Source organism: Tympanuchus pallidicinctus, unplaced genomic scaffold (assembly GCF_026119805.1).
Source record: "Tympanuchus pallidicinctus isolate F22 unplaced genomic scaffold, pur_lepc_1.0 scaffold22, whole genome shotgun sequence".
Taxonomy (NCBI): domain Eukaryota; kingdom Metazoa; phylum Chordata; class Aves; order Galliformes; family Phasianidae; genus Tympanuchus; species Tympanuchus pallidicinctus.
In genome coordinates, this window is record NW_026294739.1 from 3,157,334 (window position 1) to 3,182,716 (window position 25,383).

Consider the following 25,383-nt stretch of genomic DNA (forward strand, 5'->3'; position numbering starts at 1 on the left):
CCTGCAACCTGCCCCAACAGCCAGCATCCCCTGCACTGAGGGTCTCAGGCAGAACAGAAAGCAACCGAGGGGCTGCAGCTTCTCCCCTTGGCCTTGAGAGCTGTGCTTTTGTTGAGGAAAATGATCTCCCTTTCTGCTTTCGCTCTGCTTTAGCTGACGTGAACAGATGGAAGCCCAACCATGACATGGTCCAGTGTCGGCCATCAGTCCTGGGTGGAAGATGGGGAGCTCCAGCCTCCATCTCCACCTGCCCATCCTGGCTCTTGCCAGTGCTCTGTGAGCCTCCTATCCCTCCTTGCCCATCCCAAGGCAAGTGTTCAGCAGGATATTTCCACGTGGTGCTTATCTCATTGGTTGTAGCAGGGCTTGCTGTGTGCTCAGAGCTTGGGTTGTGTTTTAACGACTTCTCCCTCTGCCCCAGCTTCCCTGCCTGCAGGAGCGAGTAGATTTTTTTTCCTTATTGACCTCAGCTGTGAAGACGGATGAAAAGAAATTGCTCAGGGCTGTATTTGCACTTTCTTCTGGACCTGCTGAGTGGTTTCCCTGAGAGATTCGTGGTACAGGGAAGGCAGTGCAGGGTAGAACCTTCCACTCTCTCCTTTCAGCACTGTTTGTTTTCAGTCACATCTTTCTGAGAAATGTTTTATTTAGGAAGAAGGAGGTTAGCTTTTCCTCCTGGTCAAAAAGGGGAAACATTTTCTTTAACACAAAGCAAGCAACAGAGAATTGGAATTATTTTTATAATGCTTAAGCTTTGTCAAAACCCCATTTTCCTATGAGAGAAGAGATGGAGAGAGGGAGCAAGACCAAGGAAAGCCTTTGACTCGTGTCGGGTGTTTACGTGCACGAGCATAATTTGTACAATGTTTTCTCTGCCTCTTCTCCTTGTCCTCTCACCACGTTCCCTCTGACAGAGTGTCCCTTCCAGGGCCTCCCATCTCTCACATCCCCACAATTTCCCCACAGCACTGATAATTTCTTCGCCATACTCCATGCTCTCTCACCCTCTGCCACTGGCTCTCAAACTTCCAGCTGGACTGTTGGCCACTGTATTCTCTTTTATATGCTCCTTACAAGCATAACCAAGTCTGTTCCCCTCTCACCTTCCCCCAATCAAGCTGACTTCTCTGCTGTCACAGAGCTGGGGTCGTCTTTATGGAGCGAGCTGGCATTGCCTCCCTGGAGAAATCTCCACCTGCAGGTGGATCTTCTTGGCTTCTCTCGCCGTTCTTGGCTCCTCTGTTTGAGTCTGAAGCAGTGATTTAGCAGAATTTGTTTTGACAATAGCAAAGGATATTCCCAGCCAATTAAAAATATGGTAATGGAAAGATGGGAAGGAAATGCGGCGCTTCCTCTGCTTGAGGGGTTTGTTGTTAGCTGTTACTGTGCTTAAAGGGATTAAAAGTGCACGCTGCAAGTCCATGTCAGATTGAATGTTAAGCTCCCAAGCTGCAGCCATGCTCTTGAGAGCAGGGAAACAATAATTCACTACAGTTTGAGATAGAAGGATTACTTCAGTAATTTGCTTATTGACTGGTATTCTTTCTCACGCAGGCACGTACATGCATGCACACAAGCACATGAAATTACAAGGCATTTTATTAACATCTCGTGCTGCAAATGGTTGAAATCGAGGATCGTTTAGAGCACGGCCTCAGAAGCAACGGCCAAGATGCTGTGCAGTGCTGAGGATGGGCTGAGTGATGAAGGGCAGAGGTTCTGGAAGATGTAAGCTCGTGTTTTTCCTCCCATGGGAAGTTCTGTACTTCTGTGCTTATTTCTCCCCAGAGTACATCTACCAGCCGCAGTAACATGTACCTCAAATGGCTCATCCTGCTCTTCCTTAGGGATCCTGTGGCTGTATCCAGTGCTGGGTCAGGATCCCCAGAGGGCAGTTCTGATTCCTGTGCCTGAGTTTTTAGTCTGTGCAAGGGCTCTGCAAGCACTTTGTTCCACGGCAATGGGTCAGTATGGGCACAGCAAGACTCAGCTCCTGGCATCTCTGAGGCACAGCATCTCCTGCCTGGCCCAAGGTCACTGTGGTGAAAGCTGAGGGCTGACATCCACGCAGGGTTGAGCTGTTTTCTTGCCAAGTGCTGGAGAAGCATGTAAAGGGTTACATCTGACGGGGAGCCAAGGCAGACTTTATAGCAGTGCTGTTTTTTAACAGGCAGCCCAGACTTGTAATATCAGCACTTACTGAATTAATTTGCTATGTAGCTCCGGTAAAGCTCAAAGTTCTTTCAGTGAATTCTAGTTTTGAGAAAAATCAAGAAAGTAATTACTTGGCTTGGTCATTAATTACTCACTACTGGACATTTTCGAGAGTGTAGTATGAAAAGCCTGAGGCAGCTATTAAGGGTAGCTCTAATGCTATTGATCTATTTGTGTTTATTGTGGAATTTCTCTGCCTTTATGACATTTCATTGAACTAGAGGATACAGGTGCGTGGGGCCAGGGAGCACGAGCTGTTCTGTGCCATGCCTGCCCTCCTGGCGGGACTGGTGACTTCTCAGTGTCCCCAAGGAGGGCCTGGTGTGGGGCTGGGGTTGGGGGCTGGCCGTTACACGGCTGCACAGCTGGGGTTGCGACGCTCCAGCATGGCTCAGGGCTCTGCCTCATTCCCCTCCAGCCTCCAGGATGATCAGTTTCCCATTCCCTCAAAGTGCCACAGCCTGGCTGCCACCTCTGCACGTTGGCAAGAGGGAAAGGTGTAAGGCGGCAGCAGCAGCGTGACAGTTGTCTGGTGAGCTGGAAATGCAGCAGGGAATGGGAACAGCTTCTGGAAAAGGGCAGGATTGTCATTTGGCTTCCAGGGGTTTCTTGAGGCAGATGAGGTCTCACAAGGATGGTGTTGGTTGGGTCAGGGTTTGTTCTGGCTCTGTTCCCAGCAGTGAAAGGTGCAGACATTTCATGTACCATCTCAGACAGAAAATGCCACCGTGCCGTTATTATTATTATTTTTTCCTGTACCCTGAAGAACAGGGAAAAGCAGCAAGCATTTAACAGTGCCAAAGGGATGCAGCTGCTCAGCTAGTGCCTCCTGGCCTTTCTCCTTCTCCCATCATATTTGGTATGCAAAATTGAATCACACCCTTCTCACCCCCTTCCCACTGGGGGAAAGGTGGCCTTTAAATCATAATATGATTGCAGACGATGTTGCAGAAGGGGAAAATGAGATGAACTTTAAACTCCCCTTCGCTTTACAAATTTGTTCATGTCTTCCCTCATAGCTGCTTAGTCATGCCTATTAGATTTACCATTTTCGAGAAAGGAAAAGTGGAAGGGAATTTTAGTATCTCTTCAGCATCTGACTTGGTGCCTTCCTCCCCTCCTTTGTGTGGTTTAATCAGGAATTTGCAGAGGTTTTGATTGGGCTCCTTTGATCCTAGAGCAGAGTCCCCCAGGTACGGGTTCGTTAGCTCTCATTAGGAGAAGCAGCATTTTTCTGTGATGGTGCAACGTCCTTGTACAGCTAATTGAAGAGCCATCGCGGGCACTTTATTGCTTCGTTACTTTTCGCCGGTGCCTCGAATGCCTGCAATGACCGACCAGGTTGGAAATGAGCAGTATAGAACACAAAGAAGGGAAGGGACCAGTTGTTTAATTAATTAGCAACTGCTGAAGGAAACACTTTGCATTTTTTATTTTTTTTTTTTCCATGCAGACGGTGCAAAACTGTGCTACTGGTTGAAATTAAGAAAATGAAATCAAGAACTTGGCAAGTTGCATTAAGGAGGCTGGGTCTACATTTGCATATCAAAGGTAGCCAGGATTCTTGGAACAGTCACCCGCATTTTGAATGGGATTTTGCACTTTGTTCAAAGAGTTAAATCGGTTTTGGGCTATTAGAGTTTGCAGAAGGAGAGCTGATTTGCATATGTGCTGTCGGTGGGGATCTCATACCTCAGCCTGGCACGTCCCCAAATTGGACATCAGACAAGATGGCCACGGGCCTGCTCCTACCTGTCAGCTCCTCTGGTCTTGCGTTTGTGGTGATGGGATGGAGGAAATGGGAAGGAATGGGCAGGAGGGAGAATATTGAATAGCAAAGAAGAACTTCTCTGCAGCGGGCGGAGAGCCAGCGGGTCTGCACCAGCCGTGGAGGAGCCTATACTCAGAGCAGGTCACAGAGCTGGATCTCAGCCCTGGCACTTCTGCAGCCATTTCAATTAATGTCATTGTTCTAGGCAGAGCTCCTGGATGGAAAATGTGCACTACTGTGAAATGTGATAGTGCTGTGCCCTGGGGTTCTTCTTTGGAAAGTGCTGAAATGCGCAGTGCCATTTCTGGAGGTGTGGAGGATATGGCACCTGGGGGTCCTGGCCAGCTACTGCCAGAGTGGGACCCAGTGGTGCAAGCTGAAGATGGATTTAGATGCTGGAAGAGAACAGTGAGGAGATGCGGTCAGTTTTCCCCCCACTGGAAATCATTCAGGCAGTGTTGGGTACCAGTGTAAAAGATATGCTGTAATTCCACCAAAGACACTGTTTTCCATGGGAGATGTTTTGCCAGGCGTGGGCTAACTAGCCAAACCTTGTGGTAACAGCATGCCCTCCTGGCCTCAACACCCAGAGCTGGCCACCACGTTTTGTCCCCGACTCTGTTCCAGCCAGCATTCGTGACTGGATTTTCAAGCCTGTTCTATCTGTCTGCGTCCCTGTGTTGGTGAACAGGTTGCAGAATCACAGAACATCCCAAGTTGGAAGGGACGAATGATGATCATGGAGTCCAGCTCCTGCCTCCACACAGGAACGTCCATAAATGAAGAATAAATCAAACAGTATTTGTGAGAGATTGTCCAAACGCTTCTCGAGTGGCCTCGTGTCGCTGCCTGCTTTGAAGGACGCAACTTTGCAGACTCTGCCAAGACTTTGGATTTAGACTTTCCCCAAGCACCTCCTGATGGGAGGGAGCTTGTCCCTAAGGAACAGAGAACAAGGGGTTAATTCTGGCACAGCTCTGCCTGTGTGCTTGTTCACAGCTTGATAGAAGCCATGTCTTATCTAGCACGTCTTCTCTCTGTGCATCTGGTGGGCATGGAGAGCCTAGCCTGCAACCTGGCATGGATTGGCCATTCCTGCCATCTTCTTCCAACCCTGGCTGTTGGGTGTGCAATCTGCCCGCAGTGTCAAACATAGGTGGCTTTGGAGAGCAGAAATATGCTGTGTAAATACTCCTTATTTATCATCTCGTTTGCTATGTCCGAGGGGACACACAGGGCAGTGGGAGAAAGGGGTGTGAAGAATGAGTAAAGGACACTTCTGCTCCATAGCTGTTCGTCACCGTTGTGGAAATACTTTGGTATGGCTGCCAGACAGGAAGGTGCACTCCCCCAGCCTCCTGATCACGTTATTATATTACACCTGCCATTCCTTTTTTTCCACTAATATGTTGTTTTTGGCCTGACAGCTTTATGAAGGAGAAAAGAGAAATAGAGAATGAGACGTGCGCCCCTACAAGACGCGGTGTTCATTCCTCACCAGCGAGGGATGGGTCTGCCTCAGACGTGGGAGATCTGCCGACTGAAATATCTTGCTGTTTCCAGCAGCTCAATCTGCCACCAAAGGGAGATCTCCAGTTTGCAGAGGTGAGGAGATGGGGCAGGATCGGCTCTGGAAAATCGATCCTTCAGCAATCTCACTTTCCCGGCTCCCTGATCTCTACAGGGGTGTTCAGTTAGTGGGAATAACCAGGCCACTCTCTATGTTGGATGTTGCTGATACGGTGGGAGTATGATGATCTGGTTGACCACATCATCACCTCAGTGCCTTGTTCTTGGCTGAATCAGGCTCTACAGGCAGTAATGGCTAATGTCCTCTGTGAGTAAGGGTTGGTGGAAGAGCAGTGACCCCAGGAGACTTAACGCTGGTATCATTTTGCAGAGAGGAAGAAGGGAAATGAAGAAACTTGTGGAGGGGAAATGCCATGTCAGACACGGCCACTAGTTATTGTCCTGCATTCAAAGGCCACTGGGCAGAAGGAAGTGTGTGTGGGAAGTGGGAGAGGCAGGAATGAAACCTAAAAAGTTGCGTGTTGTCATTGTGAAAGTGGAAAAAAGGAGTGTGAAAAGGGCAGGAGTTCAGCTGAGCTGGATATTTGCTGGCAAAATGTAAAACGGAAAAGATAAAAAACAAAACAAAAAGACACGTTGGGAATGAAACAGAGAGGGAAAGCATTCCAGTCTGGAAATAATCCCAAGCTTTTGTCTGTCTGAGTTCCATGATTCATCAGTGAGGGTGGTGAGGCATTGGCACAGCTTGCCCAGAGATGTGGTGGATGCTCTGTCCCTGGAGACTTTCAAGACCAGGCTGGATCAGGCTCTGGGCATCTTGATTTAGTTATGGTGTCTCTGTTCATTGCAGAAGAGCTGGACTAGATGATCTTTAAAGGTCCCTTCCAACTCTAAGGATTTTATGATCCTATCAGGTGACTCAGAAAATCCACTGAAAATGAGGGTGCTGTGTGGTGAGGGTAAGCCTTGGCTGGTCCCAGTAGGGCTGGCCAGGCACAGGACCTTGCAGGATGTTCTCTGGGCTCCTTGGCCAGGTCACTCCTCTGCTCCAGCTGCAACAGCAAGATGCTCTGAGCTCAAATCCCTGCTGTGCTTCCTCATGATGGGAAGGAGGAGTTTGCAAAGTGAATTGTGCTGCTCCCCTGGGATCCCTTTGTGTTGTTCCTTCTTGCTGTGGTTTGGGGTCATCATGTGGGTGTTGACCTTTGGAGCATGTGGGAAGGTAGAGAAAAGGGTGCAGGGACAGGACTGCTGCTCTGCAGTGTGACTGGTCTGTTGAGGTGCAGCAGGGGAGAGGCTTCAGTCATATTTGCGTGCCAGTTTGATGATCACAGCCACAAAGAAAGCCCAGAGGACTTTATAAGAATGCAGTTGTCAGCTGGAAAAAGAAACAAAAGGCCAAACCACTACACCACTCATCCATGTATTTCTTTGCCTTTGGCCTGTGTGCTCTCCCCAGGATGCTTAACCTCACGGAGCACATTCTTTTGCAATAATATTTGCGTTGGGCAACTCATGTGCTGTCCCCACAATGGCCCTTTTTGCTAACTGCATGCCAGTCTGTGCTCGTTTACCGAGGAGAAACAGCTTCAGGCTTTTCCATTCCCACATTTCAGCAGAAATGTCTAATTCCCAGGCATTACGGGAGACAGACTGATCAAACAGAGCAATTAATTCAACAAACAATACAATTAAGCCGTGATCCCAGTGTAGTTTCCACCCAGAAACAGAATCAACAGCCTTCCCAGCACGGATAAATAAACTCACAGATGGAGGCTTTTGCGAGTGGCGAAGTTTTCCCTCCGCAGCTTTCCTGAGAGCGCATAAAATCGTGGAGTACATAAATCTCTGGCTCTCCGTCCTCACGGATGGTGAGGAAGGAACCGTGCGCCTGCTGCGGGGCAGATGTGTGCTGGCTGGAGGCTCGGGAAGGGAGCAGGGGCTGCGCAGAGGCGTGTGCAGTAGTGAGGCTGCATTGCAAACAAAGGCTGCTGCAGCTGGCTCCTCCGGCGTCCCCAGGGTCCAGCTCTTGTCATGGTCTTGACACGAAACACATGGCGTGAAAAGCTGTGAAGGAGAGGAGTGACCTGCTTCACACTTGGCTGGATTCACTTGTTACTTCAGAAAGCCGATAGAAATCCCGCTTTCTGAACTGGGTGTCCAAACCATCTGAGTTCAGGGTGGAACAAAATGCTTTGCTGAGTCCTTGGGCAATATGCAGGAACAAGTGAACCAAGGAGAAGGAGAAGGGTGAACAGCAGGGAGAAGGGGAGCTGACATCATCTTCCCAGAGATGATGCTGGATGCACAAAGGTGGAGAGAAGTGGACTGGTGCTTTTGACCCTTCCTAAAATCAACTGGAGACCATTCTGGGAAAAGCTTTTCTATTCTCCGTCATCACCGGCCTCCATCCTGAGCCTATGGGAATTAGTGAAATATCACCTCCTGTGAGGGACAACAGTGCAGCAGGATCATCACAGCAGCTCAGGGAGGAGGCTGTGGGACCTCACAGCCAGGCTGGAGACCTGCAGGAAGAGCAGCCCTTTCTGGGAGAGCTGTGTGGAGGTGCTCTGGGGTCAGGAGAGGTGGTTGGATGGAGGGGAGCAAAGGATACACTCAGGTTACGCTGCAATTTGCACAGTGAGGTGGGGGCTGGAAATTTATTTTAGAGTCAGAAGCACGAGGGAGCTGCACGCTTTCAGAGAGGTGTGAAAAGCCTGAGTGATGCACCCAGTGCCTGCAGGGAGCAGCGGGAGCAGGCTTAGGCACAGATGTTCTGGGCAGAGAAAGGAGAGGTTTTTCTGAGAGCAACCTCTGTGGTGCTGCTCGAGCATCATCCTGCTGGGAGAGGCTGTCTGGAGGCTGGGGATGAGATGGGTGCTGCAGGGAGCTCCAGCTGGCCCTCAGCTGGCTAGTGGGCAGGCAGGAGGGCTGTGGGGAACCACTGGAAGTCATTCACCCAGCTAAAATCTTCCCCAGGAAGAGATGAAGCTGAGTTCTCTCTTTTTTTCCTACTAGAGGCTGTTTCTGTGGGTTTTTTTTTCCCCCCTTCTTTCCTGTGCCGCGTTTATCGGATGCATTCCTCAGGATTCAAGATCTCACTGTACACCCAGATGACTTGATTTAACATTCCGGGTCTCTGAGCAGGGACTGGAGGCAGTGAACCTGGCACCAGCCCCTGCTACTGCAGCTTGAGCCTTGGCAGGCTGTTGTGCTAATGACGAAATTAGCTGGGGAAGCTATTTACAGCCTTGGGCTGGGCAAAGCCTGAGGAGTGCAAGAGCTGTGCTGCAGTGTTTTTGGGGCTGGGGAAACGTGCAGTGTGTGATATGAAGGCCAGACCATCACATAGCCAGGGCTTCTCATAGAGACAGAGAGATTTGCTTGGGCTGATGTTTTCTGGGACCTGCCCTGCTGTGCCTTTGCATCTGCTGTTGCCTGTGAAGCGGCGGTTTTGATAGTTGCTGAACAGATTTCCTGGGCTTACATCTACTGCTTGTCACATTGACTTGAAGGAACAAGGAATGCCTTCCTTTTCTCCTGCCTCGTATCAGAGATCAGAGCCCTTCTGCTTCCAGACAGGGAAACAGCTGCTGTAAGGCTCATTCTCCAAATCTCTTAGAACTGGCCACCCTCCAGCTCCCCTTAGAAGAACCCCCTGGCAAGCTGGGCATACAGGTGGGCCAGCTGCTGCCATGCTGCCATCTGGGCCTGCCTGTAAGGTTGCTGACAAAGCTGAATCCTGAGTGTAGAGAACAGCAAGGGTGAAGCAACCCAGGTTTTTGAGCAAGGATGCGAACCACTGCTGGCTTGAGACTTGGGAAGGGGGAAGGCTGGAGGTGCAGATGTGTGCTCTGAGCTGACCAGAAAGAAATCACGCAGCTGCAGCTCTGTGGTGCTGAGCTCATGAGTTTCGCCAAGAGGTGAAATAGTTGTCTTGGGCTTGGTGCTGCTCCAGTTTGACTGCGTGGCTTTTGGCTGTCTCGAAGTGAGCTTGTGACTGCCTGTGAAATGTCGTGGGCTGTCCTGTGTCGCTTGTTCTTTGCCACCATAACGGCTGTGCAGAAAGCCTGGGGCGCAGCTGATGAAGATGGCAAATCTGCCCTCCTGGCAATGGAATGGAGGTGAGAACCCATCTTCCAGAGGCTGGCTGTGGTCAGGCTGAGAAAGGACCTGCTCCAGCCAGACTGAGCACAGTAATCTGGATGGTTGCTTCTGTGCCTCTGCAGCCTCTGCCCAGAACAACAAGCTCTTTGTAAGTGTTAAAGACTACTTGTGCTGTTCCTAGCAGGGTGTTAACAAGTGCTGAGTTCTGGAATCCTGGATGATACCAGAGATTTACGTTAGGTATTAGGAGGAAGTTTTTTTTCAGCCAGAGGGTGGTGAGGCACTGGCACAGGTTGCCCAAGGAGGCTGTGGATGCCCCATCCCTGCAGGCATCCAAGGCCAGGCTGGATGTGGCTCTGGGCAGCCTGGGCTGCTGGTTTACGACCCTGCACACAGCAGGGGGTTGGAACGAGATGAGCACTGAGGTCCTTTTCAACCCAGGCCATTCTATGATATCTGGTCAGAAACTGTGCTGGGGATGGGATGCAGCCTGCACTGGTGAGCTGCCTCCTGGCCTTGGAGGAAGCCTCATCAGGGCAATTGCACTGCATCTCTTCTCAATGCGCATTTGAGTTTACCAGATTAAAGGCAGTGCTTGTGCTTCCTCTTCTTTGACCAGGAATATCGTTGTCTTTGCAGATGTGCTCTGCTCTGGCAAGGTCTGCAGGCCAGTCTGCTGCAGGGATTCCTCAGCAGAAGCCTGAACGGTGTGGGTTCAGCTGTGCTTGACAGGTAAGCTGTGGGGCAGCTGTGTCAGCCTGGCCCTTAGCTCTCGCCATTACCTCTCTGTTGTCATTTACAAATTTCGGGGTCCTTTCCAGCAAATACTGTCACTATTCCATGACAAAGTGCACTTCCCTCGGTGGCTTCCCTTTCCATAGATCTGCTGGACAGACTGTTTGTGCTCGTTGACATGGAACAAGCTCAAGTGAAATGAAATCATTTATAAAAGTCAGGAGAGAACTTGGATATTGTAATTCACTTCCTGCCATGCTCTCCAAGCTGCAATTAACATGGACCTGCAAGATTACATGGTGTTACTTGTCCTGTCTCTTTTCAGCCCCTCACTTCCTTTTTCCTTCCTCATTTCCTTCCTTTCTAAGCTGGCCTTATTGCATATCTGTTTTTGCCTCTCTCTTTTTTTTTCTCCTCTCTCTCTGTACGTTCTCTATTTCATCCTTATCTCTTCGCTTTGTACTTTTTTCCCCCCCTTTTCCCCACTCTTTGCTTTCCATATCTCCTGTATTCTTTCTTCCTCTTGCTCTCTTTATTCTCCCTCTATATTTAAACCCGGGCAGAAACAAATTATTTATGAAGGGCTATAATTTATGATGCGTCCTTAATGCCTTGGAAGGCACAGATAATTTATTTAATAAGTAAAGACATGATAATTCACAGATGATGATTCCAGTCAGAAAAATTAGTTTCATTAATTTGTTGTAAATTCTCTGCCTTGATTTAGTGCAGGAAGAGTTCCTGAAACCCGATTCAAATCTGTGTCTTGGTGGGTGTTTTTTTTTTGTCATCACAGAACCAGCATGCAAGCATGCTGCCTTCCCCACCCCGTGTTCTCTATGTTGCACTCCTGCTTTCTGCTCCTGTCCTCCCAGCACTCAGCACAGCTAGCAGAAGCATTTCTTTGCAGGGCACGTGGCTGGGAGGCCTGAGGTGGAATATGAATGGAGGTACTACAGGCAGGGCTGGAGGTAAAACAGGCCACGCTGTCTCAAAAATGTATATTTTGCAAAACTAGACGCAGTTCTACAAGATTTTGTCCAATTAACTCAGCCCTAAGAGAGAATAAAAAAGTGGATTTCTCTTTTTAATAGAGTATAGAAGGCACTTTTTCAAATAAATTTCAAGGCAGACCATTTTGCATTAGAATGTTGCTGATAACTGCAGTATATATAAATATTATAGGAAACCTATTGAAGTGATTCATGGTGTACTATTGATCTAATCAGATTTAACTAAGTGTTTGCATCACGCCTTATTAATCACAGATAATAGGGCTCTTAGGACACATTGCAGAATCAGGACTTTTCTTTCCACAAGTGAAATGTTTGCTTTCATAGTGGGCAGGCAGCGTCCAAAGATTCTGGCTGTATCTTGCTGGGACTACTGCAGTCCATGGGACTTCCCCTGGGATGAACTTTGCCAGGTCTGTTGATGCTCTAAAACACTGATTAGGGGTATTGTTCTGCTCTGCAATTGATTCTGCCCAGCTGAGGAATGTTCTCCAGTTTTCACTGGACAATGATTACAAGATGAACTGGTGTGAATTGCAGTGCTTGATGTTACCACTGGGACTCTACCCTCTGCAGCCCATGCCTGTCCCCAGCCCTCTTCTGCCTCTTTGGTTTGTAAATTCTGTGCTTGTCTGTGTCAGGATAAGTTCTGTGATTTTACTTTTTGTGTGTGACCGTAATCCCCTAGAGTCCCCTTTCTGTCAGTGCTGTAACAGAAGCCCCATCTCAGTGTTCACATGCAGAGCAGTTTGATAAGGAACAGCGATGGGCTGGAGGATAGCACCATTCGCAGGCATTATTGCTGCTGGTGTTACTGCATGGAACAGAAAATTGAGCATAGGGTGGGACCCACTTTGCTGCCTACAGGTTTGGAATGAGCTGGTTCAGGGACTCGTGTTCTAGGAATCCAATCTCTGTGGCTTGTGATATACAGTTCTGCAGACGAAGCTGCATTACACAAGTCTGATTTTTGTGCTCGCGGGCTGCCTAGCTATGTAAAAGTTATGTGTGTTTCTCCTTGGTTTTGCCCCGTGGTTTGTGTATTTTGATAACCACGGTCGAGTTGATTTAAGCAGGTCTTGAAATGCTGTTTTGGAAAGTTATGACTGTGTATCAGACTGGGTAATCCACCCCTGCTCCACTCGCTCCCTGTGAAATCCAGTACAAAGAACTGTTCAGGACTGTGGTTGGACTGGGGGAGGTGAAGTGAATGATTCCCCTTCTGCTGAGGTTGTGTGAAGTGAAAGCCTACGGGAACTTCAGAAAATGTGATAAGCGAGGGGGTCAAACAGCCAATTAAACGTCCAACCCCTTTCAAACTACATGTTGTTGCTGAGATCTGGTTGTGTGACTCTTTCAGGTTTCGCTGATCAGCTCAATCAGGAGGAGCTGATGATGAGGCGCAAAGGATGGTTCCTCCCAGTGCAAGGTCCCACGGGTCTTTCCTCTGTTTGGTGGTCTGTAGGAGCTCCTGGAGAGGAGTGGGATGCAAGACACGGGTTCTGCTGCTTAACTCCTGAACCCAACTCTTCCTGCTCTCTGTAAGGGATCAGTTGGCTGGATTTGAGGTATACATGTTGGAGATTCTAGCTGGTATGCTGGGAGCCTCGATCCCTGCCTCTATCCCAAGCTGTGGTGTTGACTTGCTGAGTAAAGGACACCTGCCCAGTGGAGGAGGTCAAGGGTTCCAAGCCTCTTCTCAGCCTGGGGGAGCAGGATTTTGCTGCACTTGGCTGTGCTGTTGGCTGTAACTCGCTCATCCTTCTTTACTAGCCATCATCACAACGTGACACGATTGCGCTGTGCTTTATGAGGAGCAGGAGTTACATCTTGGCAGAATTCATCTTCCCTCCCCCACGCACGGGATGAGGCCTCCCCAGGTGCTGTCTCAAGTGTACACTGGAGCATTTGAAACCCCTCCTTGAGGCGAGACGGATGAGGAATGAATATCCCAAGGAAAAATGTCCCGCCCTCCCCCGTGGCGGTGGTGGTTGAGCAGCACGTTGGAGCCAGCTGTGCAAACACAAGAGGGCTGCACAGCCCCCTCCCTGCTGCTCTGCGAGGCCGTGCCAGCACTGACCTCAGCCCTCAGGTGGACGTCTCCTCCACCTCGCAGCTGGTGGGGCTGTCTCCATCCTGCCGTGGGACAAGAAGCAGCCAAACGTGGTGTTCCTGCAATCTGTGTGAGCCTCGTCCCCGTGAACTGTTTTAGACAGCTTGAATGTGTGACTTGGTTGGGTGCTTGGGGTATGGTAGCACGCCAGCTGCTCTGCTCCAGGCTGGTCAGCAGAGCACCGTGCTGGAGATTTCCTCCCTGCACCTGTCTGTAAGGTGACCTGCTTGCCACATCTGAGAGCAGTGGGCTTTGTCCAAGTTCTGCCTGATGGTATGTGCTGCAGCTCCTGCCAGCTGCTCCTAAGCTAGCAACTCCGCACTGCACCACACTCACAGGAAAGAGATGGGAGAAGAATGCTTATCTTCCATTTATTTTATGCTGTTCTTGGCCTTAAGTAAATCCTCATTTTCATCAGGCTGGCACAGAGTGCTTTCTGCTGCTTCCTGGAGCAGCTCCTCAGGTGTCTGCCCCTAAGCCTCTCTTTGTGCCTCAGCCCTGTGTGGCAGGAAATAAATGCTCCCTGGTACTCCTGCCCTGCCAGAATCTCTTGGCTGAAGGCAGGGTTGGGGAGTTACCGAGGGGTCCAGCACCTCCTGGAGATGTCAGGCAGAGCTGGGAGGCTGAAACAAAGCCCTGAGGCTGCCCTGGCTCCAAACTGAGCAGATGATCATGGAAAGAGCGTGGCTCGCCTGCATCCCATATGAAAAGGAAACGGGGCCATAGCAGAGCAGCTCATTCTGTCTGCTAAATGCATGTTCAGGTCCTGAGACCTTTTTCTAAGCACGTCGAGGAATATCTGCCTAGGGAAGGCAGTAAGTAGTGAGTCCACAAAGCAATCTGTTTGCGTTAATCTCAGATGGTACATAATAATAGTGCTCAGCGCTGGGTAAGTGCCGGGCAAATATTAGTGGCTTGTTTTACTTGTTGCAGGAGCTGAAACTTATCACAGTCAGTAAGCTGCAGTGTGTGTTGCTATAGGAGAGCTGGCCAGAACCTGGATTTCTTCCCCAGCCACCTCTGTGAGTCTGGGGACTGGATGTTTCGGGGGGTAGCTGGGAAAGCCCATTTTATTTTCATGTTGCTCTTTTTTCCCTCTCTTGTTTGAGTCCGATTTTAAAGGCTGTCCTGGTTAGTTGCTCCCCACACCATCTACCCATAAAAAAACCCCTGCAGAGGCACACCAGGGAGCGTGCTAGAGCTGGGAGGTACACCAGTGTGCTGCACAGTGTGTTTGCATCTGCTCCAGTGTTGGCTGCCCTCTTCCTGCAAGTGACAGGCTCTGGCAAATGCCAGGCTGCTCATTACCTTTGCACTGCTCCATACATAATGAGGTAAAATGAAAACAAGTTCCCTCACTGCAGCTATGTGATCTGGGAACTCATAAAGGCTAAAGTGCTTTTAATTATGAGCTTGTTCCGATTATGCCCAGGCTTTCTGTTTCCTCCCATGGAGCAGACCAGCCCTCTGAGGTCAAGATGAACTTCAGTTAGAGAACTTCTGGCACACAGTTAGGAAAACTGGAGAGTTTCCCCCCTCCTAAAACTAGACACCTGCAATGTGTGATCTATTGTTCCCCAGAGGCCCATTCTCCTGGCTGTAATATTGCTGAAAGCAGAACAAACACAATTATTTCTGGACAAGAAAGAGCCTTTCCTTTCTCTCTGGCTCTGTAGCACACCACGAGCCCCCTGTTCTTCTCCCAGCTGTGGGATTGCAGGCTCTGATGAAGCAAGAGGCTTTAGCCTGTTTGGTTGAACTTCCATCTCCTGGGCTTGGAACTGAGATTTCGTAAGCTGAACTTGCTCCCTTCATCCTGAACTTGGAGCCTTCTCTGGAGAGGGACCGGAGGATCTGCGAGCAAAGATTCAGCCTGGATGGAAGGGACCCTGTTCAGCTCCCTGCTGGTACTGACTGTGGGCAAACTCCTCTCTGTGCTCCTAGGTATAAAAAGGCAGCTGAGGAGCCTTGGAAAGGATGTGAACGGGTGAGGAAGGAAGACTGGCTGTGCCCTAGTGTGGGGGGGGAACTGGGGCCAGGTACAGCGCTGCAGGGCTGAAATCACCAATCTCTGCCGTGCCATGGGGAGCACAATGGCTCACAGCACTGGTTATCCATGCAGTAGCAAAGGGAGTGAGGAAGGTGCTCCCACACCAGAGAGCCCGTAAGATATTTTGGTGCATGAGCTTTCAGTTTCCTAAGAAGTTGTGGGAGCTATCAGGGGTGATTTCCTGTGGATTCCCCTTGCAGTTCACCTGTGGGACTTTTCCGTGATCAAGCTATGTTGAAAGTATCTGACAAGCTAAAAAACATTCACACCAGACAACTCAGGCCTTTCTATGGGGAAGAGGAATACCTGTGGGGTTAATGTCTGGAAGTCAGTGTGCTTGTGACTGCATCTCTACCAGCACTGAAGGCATTGGGTTAGTTTTGTTCTGGCTTGTGGCAGGTTATCAGGGAAACTTCCAGTGCTTCTGCATCTCTAAGAACTACTGCCCTGTGTTCTGCTGGATGCCTGTGCAGCTGTAATGGTTTTGGCCAATTAATTAGAACTGCTTCCCCTTGTTTTCCCCTTATAAATCACTTCCTCTTTAGCCAGTCCACAGAGAAAACAAGGGAAGAGTGAAATAAGTCTGAAGTAAAATATGAACCTCCCTTTTATTCCATATTTCAGGCAATAGCGGCATGCGGGACACCCAGGGAATAGGTTTTCTGAGCCAATGCTCTGTGAATTCACACTCTCTTTATGAGCCTCTTCAGTGTATAAAGTGAAGTTTTTAATGGCTGTTGCTGTTCCTTTTGAATGGCTGTGAAGTCTGGGTCACCGCAGATCAGAGCAAATTCCCCTCCTCTCCACTGCCATCAGAATTAGCTTTCCCCAACTACAAAGGCTGATGAGGGCGGGTCAGCTCACAGCTCTGCCATGATGAGGATCTTAATCAGGCCCCAGCCAATGTGCTCCTGTTGATTGGGAAGGAAGAACAAGGAGCTTTTTTGTGTGTGTTTTGCTTTGTTTAAAGATTTTCAACAGATGATCTTTGGCAAGCTCCACAGGTAGAATGCTCAGCCTTGGGGTAGAGGTGGGTCGTTTCCTTTGGACAGGAAAGGAGGGACTCACCAATGGATGTGAAATTTGCATAAAGGCTCTCCTAAATACATTTGTTTCCTTTGATTTTTGACTTGGTGGCCCAAACACCTCTTCCTGCCCTGTCACTCTCTAGGTCTGCTGTCTGGGACCTGCTTCGTGCTGCGTTATGTGACCTGGTATGTCCCAGGAGCAGTCCTGTGCCCAGGGAGGGGTATCTTTGGTCAGGGGGGCATTGTGATGTGGGACAGCACAATGAAAATGGACCAGATCTCCTGTGGATGTAGCTGGATGCAGGTGGGATGAATCTGGGCCTCCGAACTTAATGGTTAGAAGGTTGATGCAATCTTGGCTCGGTCTTACTGTTGTCCCAGCAAAGGATTCTCATCTATGAGCTTGTTCCTATTAAAGCTCACAGATACGGCTGTGATTTGCCTGGGAAGCAGTAAGTGTGAGCTGGGTGCTGTATCCCACGTGGGCAACGTGATGGATGGACGTGATGTGCAGTGCTCTTCATGTGAGTGCCTGAAGGAGAAAGAAGGAACCCAGCTCAGCTTTCCAAATTTCTTTGGCGAGGTGCCTCCCCTAGGGGAGATTTAAGGTGACAAGTTGAGGATGAGCAGTAAGCTACTGTCACTGTAGATCAAAACTAGCTAAGAGTAGTCATCAGTGATGCTGAGTGATTGCATGGCTCCTGCCAAGTCGTACTGTGCTGGTGCTTCTTTGTTCCCCACATCGTTCTCTTGGAAGTTTGTCCTTTACCTGTGTCCAGCGCGATGAAACTCGTCATGTTTCTTGTGTCTGGAGGAATAACACTAACAGTAATTATATGCTTACAAAACAAGTGATGCACAGCGCAATCAATTGCTCACCACCTGTCCTCTGATGCCCAGCCAGACCCTGAGCAGCAGCTCTCCCACCCCCTCAGTTCTATAGTTATTGCACGGTGTTGTATGGTGTGGAATGGCCCCTTGGCTAGGTTAGATCAGCTGTCCCACTTCTGTCCCCTCCCCTCTCCTTGTGCCCCCCCAGCTCCCTCCCTGGCAGGGCAGTGCATAAAGCTGAAATGCCCTTGGCTCTGTGTAGCACCGCTCAGCAGCAACTCAAACTTGCATAGGCTTTGCCAACCACACACATGAACAAATCCCACATAGCTGACCCAGGCAGCAATTCCTGCATCAGTGCCAGCAGCTCTGGAGAGGGCAGGAGCAGGCAATTAGAAGGCTATTCAGGACTTGGTCCCCCAGGAGGTGGATGATGCATCTGTATTAACCCTGAGAGCATTTGACTGCACGATGGGGCAGGGCAGGGAGCTGGGCACTGGTACCACTGCCCTCGTTGTCTGAAGCTGTTGTGCAGTCTGATCCCAGCCCCGTGCTGCCAATACCTGGCTCTTGGTTATCTCAGGATGCTGCTGAACAGGGCGACCTGCACTATTGGGCTCTTGTATTTAGCAGCTATGCTGCCTTTTGTTTCTGCAAGCCGTTGTCTGCAGTTCTATGCTGGATTCCCAGAAACCTTTGCTAGCAAGCTCCAGCTAATGATGATCTGTGCACATGTACTTCTGAAAGCTGTCATGAAAGGGGAAGTCCAGTCACCGTGTGACCTGCACGCAGTTTCTCTTTTATCCCAAAATTCAGAAAGCTTAAACAAAATAGCCCCTTGGCATTGTTCCTAGGAAACCACTCACCAGGCAGTCTGAAATAATCATACAGATAATTGACTTGAATGCTGCTGATACGGACATTTTAGTCTTCTCTTCCTATTTCAAAAGGAATTGGAAAAAAAGGGCAGTGTTACTGTCTTTTGAGAAGTAATGGAGGCACAGGGTTACACAGACAGCAATTCTTGGATTTCTTCTGCAGCATTAAGGGAAAATGAGGAAAAAAAAATGCAAGTAACAGTAAGCAAGTAAATTCTATTCTATTTTAATACAGAACAAAGTTAATTAGTATTTTTTTTCTCTCTGCAGAAGTATCCAAAGGCTATTAAGAGTTCAGACAGGGGATCTTATTAAGCTCTTGTTTTGAAGAGGGATTAACGAAGAAGTTTAGGTGAGAAGCAGATTTTGGTTGACGTGGTTTTATTGTTGCAGTCTCCCTCCCCTTCCGAAGTTTTCATTTTCCAAAACTACAGATTTTAATTAAAAAAAAAAAAAAAAAAAAGAAGAAGAAAAAAAAAGAGGGATATTTTTCGGCCTTTCAGCTCGGCAGCACATACAGACAAATAAATTAAAAAGTGGGAGAAGTGGAACTAACCCAATAATCCGTGAAAACCTAATTTCCCTCACCAGCGTCGCTGACGCAAGCATCTCCCCTCTCCTTTCCCATTCTCCAGTTCGGGGGCAGTGATTGGAGAAATTGGCTAACAAGATCAGAAAATTTAATTACTGTTCTGCCTCCCCTTCCCAAGAAATTGGATGTCACACTTCCTTGTAGCCTGGTTTTAAGATGCGCTATGGCTGATTTTTCACATGACTTCAACCTGACTCTGTACCCTTCCCTTTCTTCCCCCTGATCCCCATGGGAATACCCATCCTATGGGTATTGCATGGTTATGGGGAGGCACTGCAGCTCTGTTGGCAGCCGTGGTACAGCTCAGCCTCAGCTGGAGCCAGTCTTCATGCCTGGTGCTGGAAGGAGTGCCAAAGGGTGAAGTGATGGCGTTGTATCTCTGGGCACCACGGAGCATCATCTCTAGGTGCTCCTCACCTCTCTGTTTCATGCTCTGGTGGCCAAGAAGACAAATGGCTTCCTGGCTTGTATCAGGAAGTGCAGTCAGCAGGACCAGGGAGGTGGTTGTGCCCTGTACTCAGCTTTGATGGGGCCATGCTTCTAGTGGTGTGTTCAGTCTGGAGAAGGGGAGGCTCAGGGAGACCTCATCGCTCCCTACAACTGCCTGAAAGGAGATTGCAGCAAAGGAGGGGTTGGCCTCTTCTCCCTGTTAACAATGGGATGGGAGGTGATGGCCTCCCTTTGTGCTGGGGGGGGGTGTTTAAATCAGATTGGATTTAAACATTTATTGTCAGAAAGAGCAGCGAGGAACTGGCACAGCTGCCCATGGAGATGGTAGAGTCACCATAGCTGGAGGTAAAGAGAAGTGACACTGAGGGACATGGTCAGTGGGCATGGTGGGGTGGGTTCAGACTGGACTTGAGGATCTTAGAGATCTTTTCCAACCTGAATGATTCTATGCTGCAGCTTGGCTTTGTCGATAATCAGTGCTACTCTGCGTCTTATGTTGAGATGTGTCTCAGACCTGGGGCTCAGTGATGTTCCAGCCTATGGAAGAAGTCAGGACCGTGGTCTGCAGTGGTGTAAAATTGTACCTGTCCACATCTGTCTGTGGAAGGGAGTTCAAGCAGTCCCACGTACGGCTTATGTAGACTTTGCAGATCTTGGTGAGAGGCTGGAAGGCCCACATCTCCATGCCTGTTCCGAGCAGTGCTGGCCTGCCCTGAATGCTCCTTTACAGCTGCTGTGCATTTCCCAAGGGTCACTCCCCTCATCCCTGGCCTCAGGTGTGCCACAGGCTTACTCTTTCTTTGGCTCTTTTGTTGTGAGGGCTGTATGGAGGCAAAAGGTGATGATGGGAACAGGGAGGGCTTTGGATTAGTGTGTTCTTATTCCTCTTGTTTGATGTCTGGGCCACAGACCAGCACAAGGAAGTTTCCTTGTCTGTTCAGAATTCAGAGCTTGGACCTGTTTTTCCTCCCAGGCTTTCACGGGAGCCCCGTGGATATAGGAGAGCTGAGGCTGTTACTGCAAGCTGTTGCAAGGGTCCGGGCAGGGCAGAGATGAATGCAATGCAGAAAAGAAGAAACATGGCTTGTTTTGTAATGTTGCTTCTATCACTGGAAGGGATCTGAGACGTGTAATTAACTAAGAAGGAGGCTGCTCTGCATAACACAAGCCTGTTGTATCCAGCTCAGCAGGACCAGTGACCCAGGCTTTGGTCTCAAGGCTGGCGATGTCACCAGAATCCCCTGGTAGCAGAGCAGCCTCACTGGAGACAGCTGCTCTATTTATTTTTTGATTTGTATTCCCAGCATGTCCTGTTCTGTGCGAACTGTAAGCCTGCCTTGGAAATGCAGTGCGAGCACCTTATCAGATAATGAATAATGATTTATTGAACATACGGGTAAACACCATAGATAAGGTATAAATACACTTTGGAAATGCAGTTGCATTTGTAAGAATGTATACCAAATCAGCCCCATGGCTTTTGGTTCTCTTGCAGCTGCCACAAAGGCATCTTCGGGGCTGCTGTTTGTCCCTGCAGGGCCCCACTATGTGCATGTGCATATTTCCAACAGGAGAAACCCAAGGATAGGGAGTGAGTGCAAAGTCACCTGCCAGGAGATGCTCCCGTGGGCATTTGATGGCTCTTGCTGCTCAAGCTAGTCTTGTGCAGGCTGAAGTGGTGTGAAGTGCATCTCCACCCAGGTAGGTGATGCAGCTGAAAGCACTGAATAGGCATCTGGTGGCTCAGGTTGCGGGTTCAGGGATACCCAGGGTAGCATTAGGGGAAAAAAGGGGCTCGTGCTGCCCTGTGATGGATGAGATCTTTCATGTGCATATGGCCACACTGGATTAGTTCTGGTACTTAGCATTTACCTGTAGCACAGTGACTGCTTCTGGAGGAAGATGGAAGGTAGGATTCAGTCGTTAAATGCAGGGTAACGTACATGAATATGTTGACTACTACTGTCTGTGATGCTTTGAGTGTGGAATGGTGAACCTTCTTCCCTTGTGAAATTGCTCCTCTGCAAACACTGATCTGCTCCAGCTGAACTAGCAGCTGGCTCTGTGCTGCCTATGGCGTCTGCCACATCGTGCTGCTGCTGCTGCTGAATTTGCAGCACCTGTTGGTGGAAAACCTGCTGGCAATCCAGCACACCTCTGGAGTTTTAAGAGTTGTCTGACAGCTGTGATAACACCCCACTCTGCTCCCCTACCATCCCCAGGTACATGCTCACCCTTCTCTGTGCCTTTTCCCATGTCTCAGGGTCAGCCCCTGTTTGTGGCAGGCTGCCTGAAGTGATGCCTCAGCCCCCCCCCCTAAAATTCAGATGCTTACAGGAGGTGCCAGCGGAGAGGAGTGAAAGGCAGGAGGTCAGCCTGGCTTCCTTATTTATTCTCACTGCAGCCCTCGGTATCTGCCTCCTCCACTTTCTGGCCGTGGTCCCTGCTGGCAACAAGCCTGTATTATCAGCAGCCCCCGTGAGGTCACTGGTAAATGATAGCCGTGCTTTTCCCCTCTGCTTTAATCATCAGTCACCAAAGGTGGAGATGTTCAAATCCTTAAAATGAGAGGTAAGTCCCATTCCTCCTGGGACTGGCTGTTGGCTGCCTGAACCCCACATGTGACGGGGTTGGAGGAGAGCTGGGGAACGCAGTGATAGTCCAGCTCAGAGCCCGACATTTGGATTGCAGTGACAGCAGGCTTCAGAGTTAGGAAATGGATAGAGGTGGTACAGGGTTTTTCAAGCTAGGCTGTGATGATCCTTTAAGACACGGAGGGGATGCTGTTCAGGACTCCTCTGAGATCATCTCTTGCATGCAGGAGGGCTGCATAATGAAGAAATGTGGGAATGCAGCTCATGTGGGTACTCCAGCGTTGGCCTTGCCACCTGCAAGTGGAAGAGTGATTTTCGTGTGCTCTCTAGCAGTGACTGTGGCATTGCTTTCCCCAAGGTCTTTGTAGAGAATGGGGGGATTGCTTCTCTTCTGACCTTAAGATTTTTCAGTGCCTTGCTGTGTGAACGCATTCTTCTCACTTTTCCCAGTTTGTGCTCATCATTCCTTTGTTTTTCCCCAGCAGGCCCAGTTCACTGTCATGTGTGACTTCTGGGCTACGCAGTAAATTACAAAAGCCCAGGGACTGAGAGCTTGATAAAGCTTTGTGATCCAATCTGTTAGAGAATATAGCCACAGAGAGAATTTGATTTGCATACATTTCCTACCCTGAATTCCTCTGGTGCTATTAGGAGTCACCATAGCTAGCACAGTCTCTGAACTGCGGGGCTTAGATGCATGCAGAAGTGCACCTATTTGCTTTCTTGGAAAGAGATTCACTGAAGCATTTTTCACGTTATTGTCCCCCCTCGCGTTCCTTCCCATCAGAGGAGTTTGTGCTGCCGTAGAGAATCTTTGATCTGAGTTAATTCTTTGATGAAGCTTCGCAAGGCAATGGAGAAACTGAGCACGTTCTGGGGAGAAGGCTTCCTTCTCAAATAGTGTGGAATTGGAATCGAGGTGGTGCAGCCTGTGATGCTACTGGTGGCACCAAGCTGTGAATGTGCCCCAGGCAGGGGGAGAGGTGAGGAATTCTAGAATGGCCTGGGTTGAAAAGGACCACGATGGTCATGTAGTTTCAACCCCCCTGCTGTGTGCAGGGTTGCGAACCACCAGACCAGGCTGCCCAGAGCCACAAGCCACAGCCACAGGAAGATTTGCCCCAGGGTTGGTTGTGCCAGCGCAGTGGGAATTGGGGCGGGTGGGTAGCAAAGAGATGCTGAGCTCTTCTTTTCCCAGATCTGCATGTGAGAGCAGGGTGAGAAGGAAGGGCTCTTGGCTTTCACAGGCAAAGCAGAGCAGTTGTAGCCATGGATCCGGCTCCTGCCACATCAGACTGCTTCGGATTGATCTTCACCTTGGTGAAGCTTCCATGGCACAAAGCTATGTGCCGGCACCCGCGCTTGAGCCGTGCGCTCTGCAGGACCGGCTCCCGTGGGAAAGTTACCAAGCTGTGCCTCGTTGGCTGTAGTCTTCCCTCCTTCCCCTCCTTGTCTGGCTGCCCGCTTAATTGATTACTTCATTGCTCTGCTGTTGCTTCTGGAGCTGAATGCGTTGAGTTAAACTGCGAGAACAGAGAAAGGAGGCAGTGAATCCGAGTGCCAGGCTTGCATCTGAAAGATTACGGCACAATCTAATGAGCTCATTAATTTCATTTCATTAACCAAACAGTGCTTGTGGAGAATGGCAAATATTTAAAGAAGCCCAGCAGGGTCAGAAACACATTTAATTAATGTTGTCACATGACACTGAGAACAGGAGGGGGGAATAAATCCTGATGCTATATATTAACATCCACGGTGACTTCTCTTTTATATTTTATGTGCTTCTCGGATGAGCGTTCTCCCTCTCTTGGAGGTCTATCTGGCTCCGTTTGTCTCAGGGCAGGAGCAGCTCCCCAGTTTGAACATGTTTCCTTTCCTCCCAGGCTTCCTGTGCGGGTGGGCAGAGGTGTTGTCCCCCTGTTTTTGGGCAAACACTTGAAGAGACACAGAAGAGATGACTCCTTCGTAGTGGTGCCAAGGGTTGGGGTTAGGGGCGGTGGCAGAGGAGCCTGGTTCCCTGTGTTTCTACTCTTTGGTCAGCCCTGCTTCTCCATTGGGACTGAGGCTTGGGTTCTGAACAAGCACCTGACAGAGATGTTCTGCACTGGGGAAGGTATTGGGACCTTCAAAAACATACCTTTTGCCTTGCAGAGTCCTCCCTTAGATGGAGGACTTACTAATGTTGGGTGTCTATGCTGCATTGTTATCATGGTGAGTCTGAGCTCAAATGCTTCCTGTTCATCCAGCTGGGTGCCCAGGGTCCCACAGCATAACAGAAATTTGAAACGCATGCAAACAGCAGGGAATAGAGGGTGTCAAAACCTTTTTGATACCCTTCAAGTCTGTTGCATTTGGCTTGGCTATTTGTAGAGATTTGCGTGCGTCACAGCTACGTGGGATCCCATCCCATCCTCCATGTGTCAGAGGGAATCTGGGCCTGGGGATTTAGTAATGAGCCAGCTGTGAATTTATTCATCTGTATTGGTGAGGTGGGCCTTGCTAAAAGCTCATTTTGATTTAGAGATTCTTTTGCAGTTCTGGGGCAGCATCCAGTGGAACTGCCTATTGCTTTTCTGACTGTCCTGGTACACACTGCTGCTCAGGGGGAATAGAGTTTGGATGGATACCCCAAGTGCACCCAAAGGTCTGGCTTTCCCACAGGCAGGGGAAAAGAGAGGGAGAAGGTGGCTCAGATTCAGGGGTCATCTGAGCTCACCTGGGCTGTTGCTGTACCATGAAAACGAGCTCATCTGAGGAAGTGTGAAAGCCAAGGCAGCTTGGCCCGTGGAGCAGGGCAGTGCTGGTGCAGGCTGCTTTTCCATCAGCATCTGCTTCTCGTGGCTGATGTGCTGCGCTTGGCCATATTCCTTGTTATTACACCCATGTTAAAGAGATGTCTGCCATTAATGTGGTATTGATCATGCGAGGGGCTCAGAGCAGTGGTGCTCCCTGAGCAGGCAGCGCTGGGGCGGCTCACCGACGTTAATTGCTGCAGCTGGAGGAAGCATAAATCGTGAAAGGCCTATGAATTAGTGCTCTGACAGCCACCTCGGTGTGGTCTGGCACTTCCACGAGTGATTGCAGCCGGCTGGGGAGAGGCAGAGGGCACTGGGCGGGAGGCGAGGGCCTTCCTTTGCTGCGCTCTGTGGCACTTTGCCCATTACCCCATCGCTCACCCCTCGGCTTGTCAGGGCGGGACTCTGCTTGATTGCAATAAAATGAAGCTGCACTTGGCGCTGCTGAGTTCATCCTCCATCACGGAGCGCTCACCCTGGTGCTCTCTGCCAGAAGGAGCCTTGATGGGTAAAGCCAGCTGCAAACAGGGGAACTGCTCCTGGGGAGAGGGACCCAGAGGTGGGGCTCAGCACCCCAGTGAGGGGCTGTGCTGGCAGCTGGGGGGGTCCGTCCCTCTGTGCTGGGGGCTGAGCCGTGCTAGTGGCCTGGGTAAAGTCCCTTGGGATGCTGAGGGACTGG

At 49.7% G+C, this 25,383-nt stretch overlaps 1 long non-coding RNA gene across 1 annotated transcript in view; it reads left to right on the forward strand.

Moving 5' to 3' along the window:
• Window positions 1-5,419: 5,419 nt before the first annotated feature.
• Window positions 5,420-25,383, forward strand: part of LOC128082783 (uncharacterized) — a 37,740-nt gene continuing 17,776 nt past the window's right edge. The window contains exons 1-2 of the long non-coding RNA XR_008207843.1: window positions 5,420-5,590; window positions 10,262-10,354. This is a non-coding gene — a long non-coding RNA (uncharacterized LOC128082783). The remainder of the gene's footprint in view (window positions 5,591-10,261; window positions 10,355-25,383) is intronic.